At 47.5% G+C, this 13,359-nt stretch overlaps 1 pseudogene; it reads right to left on the bottom strand.

The window, feature by feature from the left end:
• Positions 1 to 3,092: 3,092 nt before the first annotated feature.
• On the bottom strand, positions 3,093 to 8,418 carry LOC135975112 (mast cell protease 3-like; annotated as a pseudogene).
• Positions 8,419 to 13,359: the final 4,941 nt, after the last annotated feature.

The following is a 13,359-nucleotide window of genomic DNA, read 5'->3' as shown; positions in this document are numbered from 1 at the left end:
TCTGAAAACTTTGAAAAACAGTATATTTAAATGTACAATAGTCTAAAGCATCATCAATAGACATTCCATTGAAAACATTTTGAGCTTTACCAGTTACTTTTGCAATCAGGATAGGAACTCTCTTATCATCAGGGATTTCATGTATTACACAGAGCCTTTCGAAGGTAGTCAGATATTCGGCAATATCATCGGTCACTGTGTACAGGGAGACTTTGGCAAACCAGTAAAGTGCTTAAAACCACTATGGCTTATTGTTAAAGACAGCCTAGTCAGCAAGCTGTTAAAAACAAGTCTCAGCTTGACCAAGGCAGGAGGGGAGGGAGTTTTGGGTGTCACAGAAAGGGCAGCTTGACCCCACGTCCTTCCTGATAAGAACTGTGTTGAAGTTGCTGATACATGCATTTTAAAAGAGTAGGATATGCCCCAGGAATGTCTATTGGGGTCTCAAGGCTGCAAGTTCTGGAAAAACCCACACCTGGTTAATCAATAATCAGTAGCAAGGTTTCTTTAAGGGACATGTCATTCTATTACTAATGTATAAATAAGGGGACTCTTTTGGGGACTCTTCGGGACTGGTCTCTCCCTCTGGATGCATCTTGTGTTCCCCACCGGCAGACAGGCCGCCGCTGTGCCACTCGAGAGCCACACTCAGCTTTGGTAATTATCAGGGGTTGGGGGGTGTTTTACTAATCTTGTTGCGGATGTAAGTGCTTGAGACTAAGTAAAGGTTTTGCTTTAAGTGAAAGCACTCGTGTGTTGTCCTGTTTGTGCCAGCCATCTATCGGTCGGACGGCCGTGTCTCCCCTGATTTATTTCCTGACACCGCCTCGCACAGAGTAAAGTTACCAAGAGCTTTGGGTTGAAAGAACCCTGGGTAACAACTGGGGGTTATAACATGAAATTATAACCTATAACCTTACTATAACATCACTGTAACAATTACTAGAACATCACTAGAACAACCATGCTTAGTGCATCATGAGCCTTCCAAAGACATCCACCATGACAAACTTTGCATTGGATACCACACAATAATTTTATAAAGATGAACATAGGGGTGTAGGTTGTTTTCCCAAGGTACAGAGCATCACAGTCCCATTTCCTGCCCCCTCACCAAGCTAGTGGCTCATATCCCCAGTTGGTGTCAATGGGACATATCTCCATTGGGGTCAATGGGGCCAGATCCCAGCTGGGGTCAATGGGCCATAGCAGTGCAATAACCCACAGTGTAACTGTCAGCGGTTAGGGGTCTCCCCTCCCAAGCGGTGGGAGAACCCCACAGTGTTTGTTACATGGCCTGACACAGACTCTGTTTAACAGGAATTGCCCTGAATACAGAGAAGGAAACACCGTGAAGGTATGTCAGTTTCTATCATGTCGATGCTGAGCTGTTTGTAGAGCCGGAGAGGTGACGGCCAGCGGGGACCGTCAGACGATCAGCACTGACTGAGGTGCTGTGAGTTGGGGGCAGGAGTGTGGCCTAGCAGCCTACACTTTGGGACACCTGGGTTCTGTTCCCAGCTCTGCAGCTGGATGACTTTGGAGAAGTCATTGCCCCGCTCTGTGCCTCAGTTTCCCCATCTGGGAATAATGATCCCAACCATCTTTATAAAGTGCTTTGAGATCTGCTGAAAGAAAGATACGGCCCAGATCCTTAAACATACTTAGGCACCTGGTGATTTTAATGGGAGTTAGGAACCTCAACACCTCTGAGGATGTGGGCCTAGATGTTTGTATTTAGTACTAATTTTGTTTATGACTCATCCCTGCTTCCCATCATCCCACCCACTGCCCCCTTATCCTCCCCGAACCCTGGATCATTCACATGCGCAAAGCCCAATCTACAGGCCAGTGATAGAAAAGGAAGTGTGAATTGTTAAAAGAAAATGTTTTTTATTCAAAAACAGCTTTTCCCCCTCAATTTCCATTTGTTTTTCAAATAAAGGTTCGTTTTTGATATTTTCCAAATATTTGCAATATTCTTTATTTTGTCCCAATATAGCTCAGCAATGCTTTCCAGGTTCCCATGATCTGGATTTTTTCCTACCTCCCGTCAGTATCACAATAGTAAAGAATAAATAATTAAATATTTGTGTGGTGGGGAGAGGAAAAAAGGAAAGAAAATAGTGAAACAAATAAAAGCTGGGTCCGGTTCAAAATCTGCTAAACAAAACATGCAAAATTTCAATTTTTTTCATGCAGTCGTTTCCATGTGCAATTGTCATGGGCTGTTGAATTCGGCTAGTCACGCTTTGTGGTGTTATATTGACCATCTAAAACACATGGCCTTGTTCCTATTCCCTGATTGGGTGAAAGCTTTAAAGCCAGCCAATGACACGCTGCAGCTTGGAATTTTGATGGTAGAAAAACTCAAATAATGTAATAGGTATAAAAATGTTCAGCATCTGCAGATGGCTTATGGAATTCAACAGAGAAAATTCTACCTTTGCTCCAGAATCCCCTTGGCTGATGTAAAACCCTGTACAAATGTGGGAATTCTAAAGACTCAGGAGAAAAGGTCGTCACCTAATATTGTAATGGTGCATGTGGATCAGACAGACACAACACAAACAGAGAGACCCCGGGGACAGAAGCGAATCAGATGCAAAGTGAAAAGCCAGGCAGACACAACATGGAAGCACAGGAATATAGCCTTGACAGACACAGCGAAGAGAAGAACCTTTTTGGACACAGAGTCTTGTCTGGTAAGGCAGGCTCAGGACAGTGAACAAAGGAGCTGTCTGCTGCTGTTTGATTCTGACTGTATTCAAGGAAACCGGATTCAGATAATCCTTGTATATAAACCAGATCACATCAAAGACAATACCAGACTCTATTGTCAATTTCTGTTCCCAACCAGAACAACCACAGGGCCCCAAACATTGACTAGCTGCTTGGGGTTGACAATAGAATAGATCAAAATGTCAAACATCGATGGGGTATTTCTAGCCACAAGGCAATTTCAGGCCTGAGGCATTTATAGCATTTCTCTAACCCTAGAAAAAATATTCTGATCTAAAGCACCTCAGGGGTTCCACACAGGCATGGATCCCAGTATGGCTAAATTGGCCCTTTAAAGGAGAATGTCTCCTTTAACTCAGCTTCTGCAGAGTTTTGTTGATCCAGGGGATGAATTTGGAGATTCTCCTGTATATGCTGCATGGGGCGCCCGTCTCGGATCTGGATTGGAGACGATGCCCTGGACCATCCCATCGCACACCAGGGGCCCACCGGAATCACCCTGATAATAACACATCAGTGACTGACATTACCCAGCCCAGCCTGTCCTGCGGAGATCTGATTGCATGTGTAACAGGTGTTTTATTCCCCTCTCATCAGACTGACGCTCCATTTTCCTGATTGTCCCACCAGCCATTCTCAGCACCTGCTACACCTAGGATCCTTCTTTCTGGGACAGGGCTGTCCAGAACTCTGCACCGGATTCCAGCTGAGCTCTGCCCGGTGCCTTCTCTACTGGCGTTAAACCCTCCCTCTCTCTACTGGAAACATCTCAACTGCTCCATCCCAGGATCGCATTGGCCTTTCTCCTGGCCATGTCCCACTGGTGGTCCATGGTCATCCTGCAATCCACTGACACACCCAGGTCTCCCTCCTCCTCTTTTGCTTCCAGCTAATGAGCCCCTGGCTCAGAGCATTAATTCTTGTTATTTGTTCCTATGTGCATCAACCCATGTTAAATTTCTTCCCGTTTCCACCAGCACCTTGCACAAGGCCACTAACACTGGAGATACCTCTCTGGAGACGTCCTAGGAGCTGGGCTCCCTGCCTAGCTGTATCTCCCATGATGAACCATGGGCTCCCCTCTTGGAGCAATGGCGCATGGGAGAGGCATGGCCATATTAGTTTCCACCAGCTCCTTGCACTGGAGCAGCTTAGTGTATGCCCAGTGTGGGATATTTACCTGGAACACTGATTTCTTGGCGTGGGGGCTGCCGGTGCACAGCATGGTGGTGGGATTGTAATGCTGGTACCACTCTCTGCACAGGCTGTACGACACCACCTCCTGCTCCATCTCCTCCAGCCTGTCGCTGGTGCTGTTCACTCCGGTCCGACCCCACCCGGCCACGCTGCACTCAGAGCCTGGGCTGATGTGATGGTTGACCTACAGTGGGTGGACGAGCTCCACCGACTTGGTCAGCTCCGCACCATGCCACAGATGCCATGGGAAGGAGAGAGAATGGACCCAGGATCAGCGCAGGGTTCGGAGCTTGCCAGGGGCACCACCTGGCCAAAACATGGATGTGAGTCCAAGGAGTGAGTGTGAAGTCACTGGGGGTGGGGTGATGGGATGGGGGCTGCAGCTGCAGTAGTGTGAGGTCACTGGGGGTGGGTGATAGGATGGGGGCTGCAGCTGCAGCAGTGTGAGGTCACTTGGGGCAGGTGATGGGATGGGGGCAGTATCTTCAGCAGCCTGATGTCATTGTGAATGTTCTCATTGTTGAAGTCGAGGTGCTGGACCCAGCGATGGGCCCAGATCCATTGACAGTTCTGTCCCAGCTCCATAAAGTCTTTGACTCCCAGGTAGAGAAAGATGTTGCTGGAAAAGCCAAGGGCAGAATATGGGGGCTTTAGTGGGGGTGGGGCTGTCACAGCCCCTCAGGAAGGGACACCAGCCCTGTGCACATTTCTACCTACATTTATGTGACTGAGTAACACAGAGACCCTCTTATGCACCTACATATGGATGGACTTCCTCCTTCCCTCTGATTGGCCAAAGAGAACCCAAAAGACTGACCAATGGACTGCTCTCCATCATCCAGTTCTTGTGTCCACAGTTTAAGAAAGACATTGATAAATAGGAGAGGGGTCAGAGAAGAGCCACAAGAATGATCAAAATATTGGAAAACACACCTTATACTGAGAAACGCAAGATCAATTGGTTTCAAATTCAGAGGGACTATAAAGGATTCTGTTTGATTTCTTTCTCAATGATTGTTTTGTGGTATGAGTTTTTAACAGGGACTGTAACTAACCATTGGAACAATTTACTAAAGGTCATTGAGGATTCTCCATCAGTGACCATTTTTAAACAGGATTGGATTTTGTAGAAGTTCTGTGGTAGATCAAAAGGAATTATTTGGGGGATATTATCTGGCCTGTGTTATACAGGAGGTCATATGAGATTATCACAATGATCTTGGAATCTCTGAATCATTGAACTGCATATGGCAGAAGAAGGAAAATCCCCATGGGAAGGTCTAAGGTCCTATCCTGGGTGTAACTTTGAAATATTAAAAGAAATGGTTTAAAGTGGGGGAATCCCAGCTGCCTAGGCTGGGCTGGCACAGAAATAAGGTCGCTGGCGTGAATGAAACACACAAATAAGAAAAGGCTCAAAGAGTTTTTTATGCACTGTCGCCATCTACTGGATAGAGATGGAAGTAGGAGATGGAAGTAGGAAGAAGCCCAGATCTGCCTGTGCAAATGACCCTGGAGAGAGAGCTCATTATGTGGCTGGGGCCACTTCTCCTCAGAGCGAGAGCCCTTTGCAGAGGAACGAGGGTCAGCCACCCGGGGGAGAGGCAGGGGGACGCGGACCCTCCCTACTAGACCACGTCCCAGCCCAGGGCCCTGGCAGGGGCAGAATCAGCTGCCCTGGGGTCAGCGGGGATCCAGCTGCAACACACTGATGCTGGGACTCTGGGCTTTGCAGCCAGCCCTACGGCTTCTGCCCCTGGGCCACTTCCTGCCTCCCCTGGGCAGGGTACCTCTGATGTCCAGTTGTTGTCCGGTTCCTCTGGGTAAACAGCAGTGGGCACTCCAGGCCAGTTGTCGTCCGTGTCTGGGGCATGGACCGAGCTAGGCGGGGGATCTGCTTCGAGCTGCTCTGGAACCAGCAGGACGTCCTTCTCCTCTGCAGGTTTCCCCCCAAATGGGCTGCGGGTCTGGTCTTTTATACTTCTGGCCCCACCCCTCTCCTTCCGGTGAGGGGGGCGGGGAGGCTTAGGCTCTACCCTCCAAGGGGCATTTAATGCTCCCTCACTCACCCTGGAGGAGGGACGCCCGTCCGCCTCACTACACGGCGGAACCTTCAGAAGCATGATGTCATTCTGAAAGTTCTCATTGTTGACTTCGGGGTGCTGCACCCAGTAACAGGCCTAGATCTGTTGCCAGTTCTGACCTGACTCCATAAAGTCTTGGAATCCCAGGCAGACAAAGATGTTGTTGGAAAAGCCAAGGGGAGAATATAGAGCAGTTAGTGCCCATTGGACAATGGGATGGTGCTATCCCAGCTCCTTGGGAAGAGATACCAGCCCTGCTCCTGGCCTGTGCAGATTTCTACCTAAAGTTGAGTGACTGAGTAACACAGAGACAATCTTATACACCTATGTATGGATGGACTTTCTCCTTCTCTGTTCTGGTTGGCTAAAGAGACCTGGAAAAAAAAAACCCTGAGCAATGGACTGTTCTCCTATTCAGGATGACCAGTCATCCAGTTCTGGTGTCCATGGTTCAAGAAAGACATTGATAAATTGAGGAGCGGTCAGAGAAGATCCACAAGAATGATCAAAAGATTGGAAAACCCGCCTTGTACTGAGAAACTCAAGATCATCTAGTTTCAAATTCAGAGGAACTATAATGTATTCTGTTTGTTTTTCTTTCTCAGTGATTGATTCATGGTATGACTTTTTAACAGGGATTGTAATTTACCAGTGGAACAATTTACCAAAGATTATGGTAGATTCTCCATCATTGGCCATTTTTAATCAAGACTGGATTTTTAAAAGATCTCCTCTAGATCAAAGGAATTATTTGGGGGACGTTCTCTGTCCTGTGCTATAAAGGACATCACACAAGATGATCACAATGATCTTGGAATCTCAGAATCACTGAACTTCATGACAGAAGAAGTAAAACGCACATGGGAAAGTGTGGGGCCCTAACCTGGGTGTAACTTTGAAATATTAAAAGAAATTGCTTAAAGCAGGAGAATCCCAGATGTCTTGGCTGGGCGGACACAGAAATAAGGTCGCTGGAGTGAATGAAACATACAAATAAGAAAAGGATCAAGGAGTTTTTTAGGCACTGCCACCATCTACTGGGTACAGATGGAAGTAGCAAGAAGCTCAGCTCTGCCCATGAAAATGATTCTGGTCATTTTGTGGGATGAAAGAGCTTGCTGAGTGCATCAGAGAAGATGTTGAAGTACAGAAGTTCCTGGATGCTTGGCCCAGCCCCTCTGGACAGCCTCTTCCCTCCTCCAGGGTTAGCAGGACAGGAGAAGTAGTGGTGAAACTTCATGGCAGAGACTGTATGTCCTCATCTTTATTTAATCTCAATATCTGGGTGTCCCCCGGTTGATTCTGCTCTTGGCCTAGTGAGACCTCAAAGAACCATAACTTGGAGTTTAACTAAGTCAGGCTCTGTGCCTGTTTCTCCTTCGTCAGTCACATCAACGGACTATGAGAACCTCCAATGATAACTTGAGGCGACTGCTTTTGATGCTTTAAACTAGCGCCCCCCCCCCACTAGAACTAGCAGGGACCACATTCATAGAGCGCCATAAGGCAAAGGGCATCGTTAGTGCTCAGAGAATTAATGACGTGCAGTGTGAGAAATGTGCTAGAGACAAGAAGGAATTGATGGCTGATAATTGTAAGTAAACGAAGTAGTAAATCCTGGTGAGTAGAACATTCTCTGGTACAACAGCTGAGCCCCAGCGCTGATCTATGTTATTTGCCTACAAGGTTGTTTTGTTCAGTAGGGCTCAGGTCCCCAAAGGCAATGAGGGAGTTTCTTGATTTATTAAGAGCAGCCATGTGTCTGCGTTTGTGAAGTGACGGCCAATGGAAAAGACCTGAGAATAAGCTACATTTCAACGGAGTGAAGTGACACAATCACAGGGATTTGAATACAAATGGCAGCTGGGATATCCACTATGTTATTTTAGTGCGTTTGGGCTTTAAAATATAACAGGCACCCAGGGAAATTCATAATTTTCATATCCCATAAACGTCTAGTTTTTGGGGCAACATATTTTCAGCTCCCATCCTGCCCCAGGTTCCAGTTACAATAAGCCGCCATCACCATCACATCCTCCCGGGTCAAGAGCCCTCCACAGCTTCCCGTTGGCCCGATTTGCACCTAGGCCAGGTAGGGTCTGGAGCTGAATGGGGCTTCCTGGCCCCTGATGACCCGATCTGGAGTGAGACAGGGAGGGGTTCAAAAGGGAGTCTGGAGAGTGAGACCAAGAGCCCAGTGCAACCTGGACTCTAATCCCTCAACCCTGTCCCCTGCTGGCCAGGATCAGCTCTTTTGGCCTCCCAGTCCGGCCTCCCCCTGGATCATCTCCTCACCCCAACCAGCCTGGTTTCTAACCATACACGTACCTGCTGTGCATCTACATATTCCCACGTGGACCTGTCTGTCCGTCCGTCCATCGATCCATCCATCCATCCCTTATCCCATAGACGCCCATCCACTTGTCTGTCTCTGGAGCCACCCCTGGCCATCTCCCGACTCAGAGAACTAGGCCAGGGATTCCCTATTGCCCCTCCCCCCACCCTTTTGTCCCTCTCTTGACACCTCCCTGAGCCTGATGGTTAATTCTATTCCCCTGCCCCTGCTGTGGGCTGCGCTGCCCATGGGCCCTGATCTCACCACTAGAGCAGGGCAAAAGTTTTTAAACAATTGGTAAATCTGCCAAAAAAATGCAACTTTGGGACATCAAAAGAACCTGCCAATTCCGGTGCATTATTTTGGCTGCAAAAAAAGGATTTTTTTCCCTGGAAAAAGTGGGTAACTTTCGTTCTGGGCACTAGGAAACAAAATATCTCACCTTTCTGTTTTGAAATGTTGTTTTGTTTAGAAATTAAGTGAATTATTTTTTTAAAAAAATGTTTAAAACAGTGGGAAAATACCCCACTAAAGTGACATGAAATCAAATAAAAAATACCCCAAAATTTTTGGGGGGATTGAAGTAAGCACCTGAAAGCAAATGGAAAAGAAAAAAGAATTGGTTCTAGATCAACATTTTGGTTCAAAACTCAACTAATTAAAGAAAATAAGGGTGAAAAAACACCTGAAGAGGACTGAAAATGAAACACAAAAAGAAAAAAAAGAAAAAATTGTTTCAGATGGAAGGAAGCACCCCCAAGGAAATGGAAAAAAAAGAAAAATATTTGTTTTGAAAAAATGGGTTTTCTTTTTAGGGTTTTCGCTTTTGAGAGAAAAAAATCATTTTTAGAAGGAACCCCACTTTTGCCCAGTTTTTTGGCCCCGAACCAAAAACTCAACAATTTGCAAAGCCCCATTCCCAGCATGAGTCCCACAGGGCCAGGAAATCAACCAGTTTCTCAGCTCTACTCATCTGTATGAATCGGGGCAGGAGAAAGGCCATGGAAAGCAGCAGCAGCAGCATCCTTGGTACAAATCCAGCGGGTGGCGGGGAGAGGACCCCTGGGTAGAGGTGACCCGGGAAGTGCAGGGTCACGTACCCGGCTACCAAGAAATTCCCCAGCAGTGATGTGTCAGGGGTGGAGATTCCCTGAGATGAAACATCGAGGCACACCCCCGGCTGCATCAGGGAGGAGGGGTTTCCTTCCTGCTCTAGTGCCCTCCCTGCCCCTGGCTGGGGATGTGGTCAGCACTGAGGCCTCCCAGCTGCAGATATCTCCCCTTGTCTGTTCTGCCCCTTGATCCCTGGATCTCTAGATGTTTGGGCCAGCAGGGTCCATTCAACTGTCACGTCTGCCCTCCTGAGTGACCCTGGCTGGAGAACGTCACCCAGCTCCCCCGGACTGAGCCTGGTCGCTGGTGTTCAGCGAACACCTCTCACAGCAAGGCAGCCAGGCTGGGTCTGATGCCACCCGGAGATGGAGAAACCCCCCTGTCCCGGGGAGCTGGTTCCTTAATTAATCCCAATCCCCATCCCACACTGGGGACTCCTTCCCCTTTGGATTTGGTTGGGCTTCAGCTTCCCTCATTGGATCTTGCTCTGCCTTTTCCTGCTGGATTGACGATCCCCCCAGCATGTGGCTTTGTCTCCCCACAAAAGAACTTGTGTCCTGAGCACCAAGCGCCTCCCCCATGACTTGTGGAGAAGCCAAACAGAGCGAGCGCTTTCAGTCTTTCCCTGCCAGGCATTTTCTCCAGCCCTCCAATCATTTGCCTGTCCCCATCCTGATCAGTCTCCAGTTTGCTGCCATCCCTTTTAAAGTTTACACCCCAGAACTGGCCGCAGGATCCCAGGATCCCCAGGAAAATACCCTTCCCCACCCAGCTCACCATGGCCCTCTTTACATGGCCAAGGAAGACACTTTCCTCTTGAGCTGCAGCATCACACAAGGAGGTGGGGGTGGGAGGTTATCGGGTTGAAATAACTTTTGGCTGGAGAATTCTGCACCGGCAGGGATGAGAGAGAAGCTGCTTTAGGAAGGATTTTGATTCTCTTAGGTTTGGTCTGCGGGTCCTGGAGATGCTGAAGGCAGCATCAAAATCCCTCAGCAATCTCTGCCTCCAAGACAAATTGTAGGGCCGGATCTTAAATTATGTTGAGCTCCCAAAGTCCGACTGGGGTCTCAGCAGCAGTGCAAATTCATAATCTAATCTAATCTAATCTAATCTAATCTAATCTATCTATCTAAGGAGATCTCTGAGCCATTAGTGGTTATTTTAGAGAACTCATGGACAGCGGGAGAGATCCCAGGGGACTGGAAGAGGGCAAAGATAGTACCTGTCTATAAAAAGGGGAATAAGGGCAACCCAGGGAATTATAGACCAGTCATCTATATTTTGGTACCTGAAAAGAGAATGGAGCAAATAATCTAACACTCAGATTGTAAGCACCTAAAAGAAAAGAAGGTGATAACTAAGAGTTAACATGGATTTGTTAAGAACAAATCATGTCTAACCAACCTAGCACCGTTTGACAGGGTAACAAGCATAGTGGATAGGGGGGAAGCAGTAGATGTAATTGATCTCAAATTTAGTAAAGCTTTTGATACTGTCTCATATAACCTTCTCATAAACAAAGTAGGTAAATATAACCCAGATGAACCTACTATAGGTTGGGCGCACAACTGGTTGGAAAACTGTTCCCAGAGAGTCGTTATCTGTGGTTCACAGCCAAGCAGGAGGAGCATATCGAGTGGGGTCCTGCAGGGATCTATCCTCGGTCAGGTTCTATTCAATAACTTCATCAGTGATTTAGATAATGGCATAGAGAGTACACTTATAAAGTATGCAGATGATACCAAGCTGGGAGGGGTTGTGAGTGGTTTGGAGGACAGAATTAGAATTCAAAATGATCTTGACAAACTGCAGAGATTGTCTGAAATAAATAGGACACAATTCAATAAGGACAAATGCAAATCATTGTATTTAGGAAGGAATAATCCGTTGCACACATATATAATGGGAAATGACTGCCTGAGAAGGAGTGGATGACAAATTAAATATGAGCCAACAGTGTAATCCTGTTGCAAAACAAGCGAACATCATTCTGGGATGTATTAGCAGGAGTGTTGTAAGCAAGACATGAGAAGTAATTCTTCTGCTCTACTCAGCACTGATTAGTCCTCAACTGGACTAGTGTGTCCAGCTGAGGGTCCCGCACTTCGGGAAAGATGTGCAGAAATTGGAGAAAGTCCAGAGGAAAGCAAACAATGATTAAAGGACTGGAACATATGATCTATGAGGGAAGATTGAAGAAAATGGGTTTGTTTACTCTGGAGAAGAGAAGCCTGAGGAGGACATGATAACAGTCTTCAAATACCTAAAAGACTATTATGAATAGGAGGGTGATAAATTGTTCTCCTTCACCACTGAGGACAGGACAGGAAGCAATGGGCTTAAATTGCAGCAAGGGAGATTTAGATTGGACATTAGGAAAAAATTCCTGACTGTCAGGGTGGTTAAGCACTAGAACAAATTTCCTAGGGAGTTTGTAGAATCTCCATCATTGAAGATTTTTAAGAGCAGGTTAGACAGACACCTGTCAGGGATGGCCTAGATAATCCTTAGTCCTGCCTTGAGTGCAGGGGACTGAACTAGATGACCTCTCGAAATCCCTTCCAGTCCTACACTTCTTTCTTTCGTTCTTTCGTTCTTTCTTTCATCTGATTTTTGAGTTGTTCAGATCTTATTTATTTTGTTAAGTTTGTTTGTTGATGTTGATTTAATTCTGGGTAATTGTTTCAGGTTAGATTGGTGTAGCGGGGTGGTTACCGGGTCCTGCCCTTTGGAGCTTAAAGATAGCCCAGGAGAGGGCCGTGGCTGGGGCAAGAAGCCTGGACTGATTGGGGAAAGTAGGCTCAGCTGTGGCCAAGCCCCAATCAGGCCCAGCTGGCCCCTATAAGAGGCAGTGAGCCAGGAGCTCAGCAGTCTCTCTCTGCATTCAGAGAGAGAAGGGCCTGGCTGCAGGGAGCTTCACTAAGTGCCTAGAGTGGAGCAGGGCTGGGGAAAGGCCAAGGGAGCTGGGGAGCTCTGACCTAGGAAAGCCCCAGGCTGCAGGCCTGGTAAGGCCTATTAGGTACTGGGTTGCAGGGTGCAGCCCATGGGTAGGCAGAGGCAGCAGGTCCAAACCCCTTTGCCTGTGATGAGTGGCTGATACTGCAGTCTGTCCCAGTGAACGGGGGCTAGATGGAGACTGGGCAGTAGCCAAGACTGAGGCGAAGTGGGGATAGTGGGTGGGGGTTCCGCTGGGAGGGGGAGACCCAGAACTGTGGGGGTACTGCCAGGGGGCAGCACCCAGAGAAAGGGGCACCGGGGTCCTGGGAGGGACATGGGGCCAATGGCAAGGCGGATCACCGGCCTGCAGAGGGCGCGCCAAGGCTGGGAGAGCTAATTCCTGAGGACAACCAGCAGGAGTTTGCACTGTGCTACAGTTGGGCTTACTAAGGCAGGAGGGTGAATCAATGTTCCGAGTGTCATCCCTATGGTGGAAAAGCCCATCCATCCAGCCAGCCAGCCCCGCCTATCCATTCCCACCTATCCATCCATCCATCCATCTGTCCACCTGTCTGTCCATCCTTCCATCCATCCCACCTATCCATCCTTCCATCCATCCCACCTATCCATCCATACACATCAATCCGTCCATCCATCCCCACATCTAAATTCAGATTCCAAGGCCTGGAGGGACCATGGTGATCATCTAGTCTGACCTCGTATGTAACACTGCCCACAGAACTGCCCCACTATTATTTCTAGAGCGAATCATTTAGAAAAAACATCCAGTCTTCATATTAAAATTGTCAGTGATTAAGAATTGACCATGATTCTTAGCTAGTCGATCCAATGGTTAATTATCCTCACTGTTAAAAATTTACACCTTATTTCCAGTCTGAATTTGTCTAGCTTCAGCTTCCAGCCTTTGGATTGTGTTAGACCTTTCTC

This window comes from Chrysemys picta, chromosome 13, assembly GCF_011386835.1.
Source record: "Chrysemys picta bellii isolate R12L10 chromosome 13, ASM1138683v2, whole genome shotgun sequence".
NCBI classification, from domain to species: Eukaryota; Metazoa; Chordata; order Testudines; family Emydidae; genus Chrysemys; species Chrysemys picta.
This window is presented reverse-complemented; position numbering and strand designations above follow the sequence as displayed.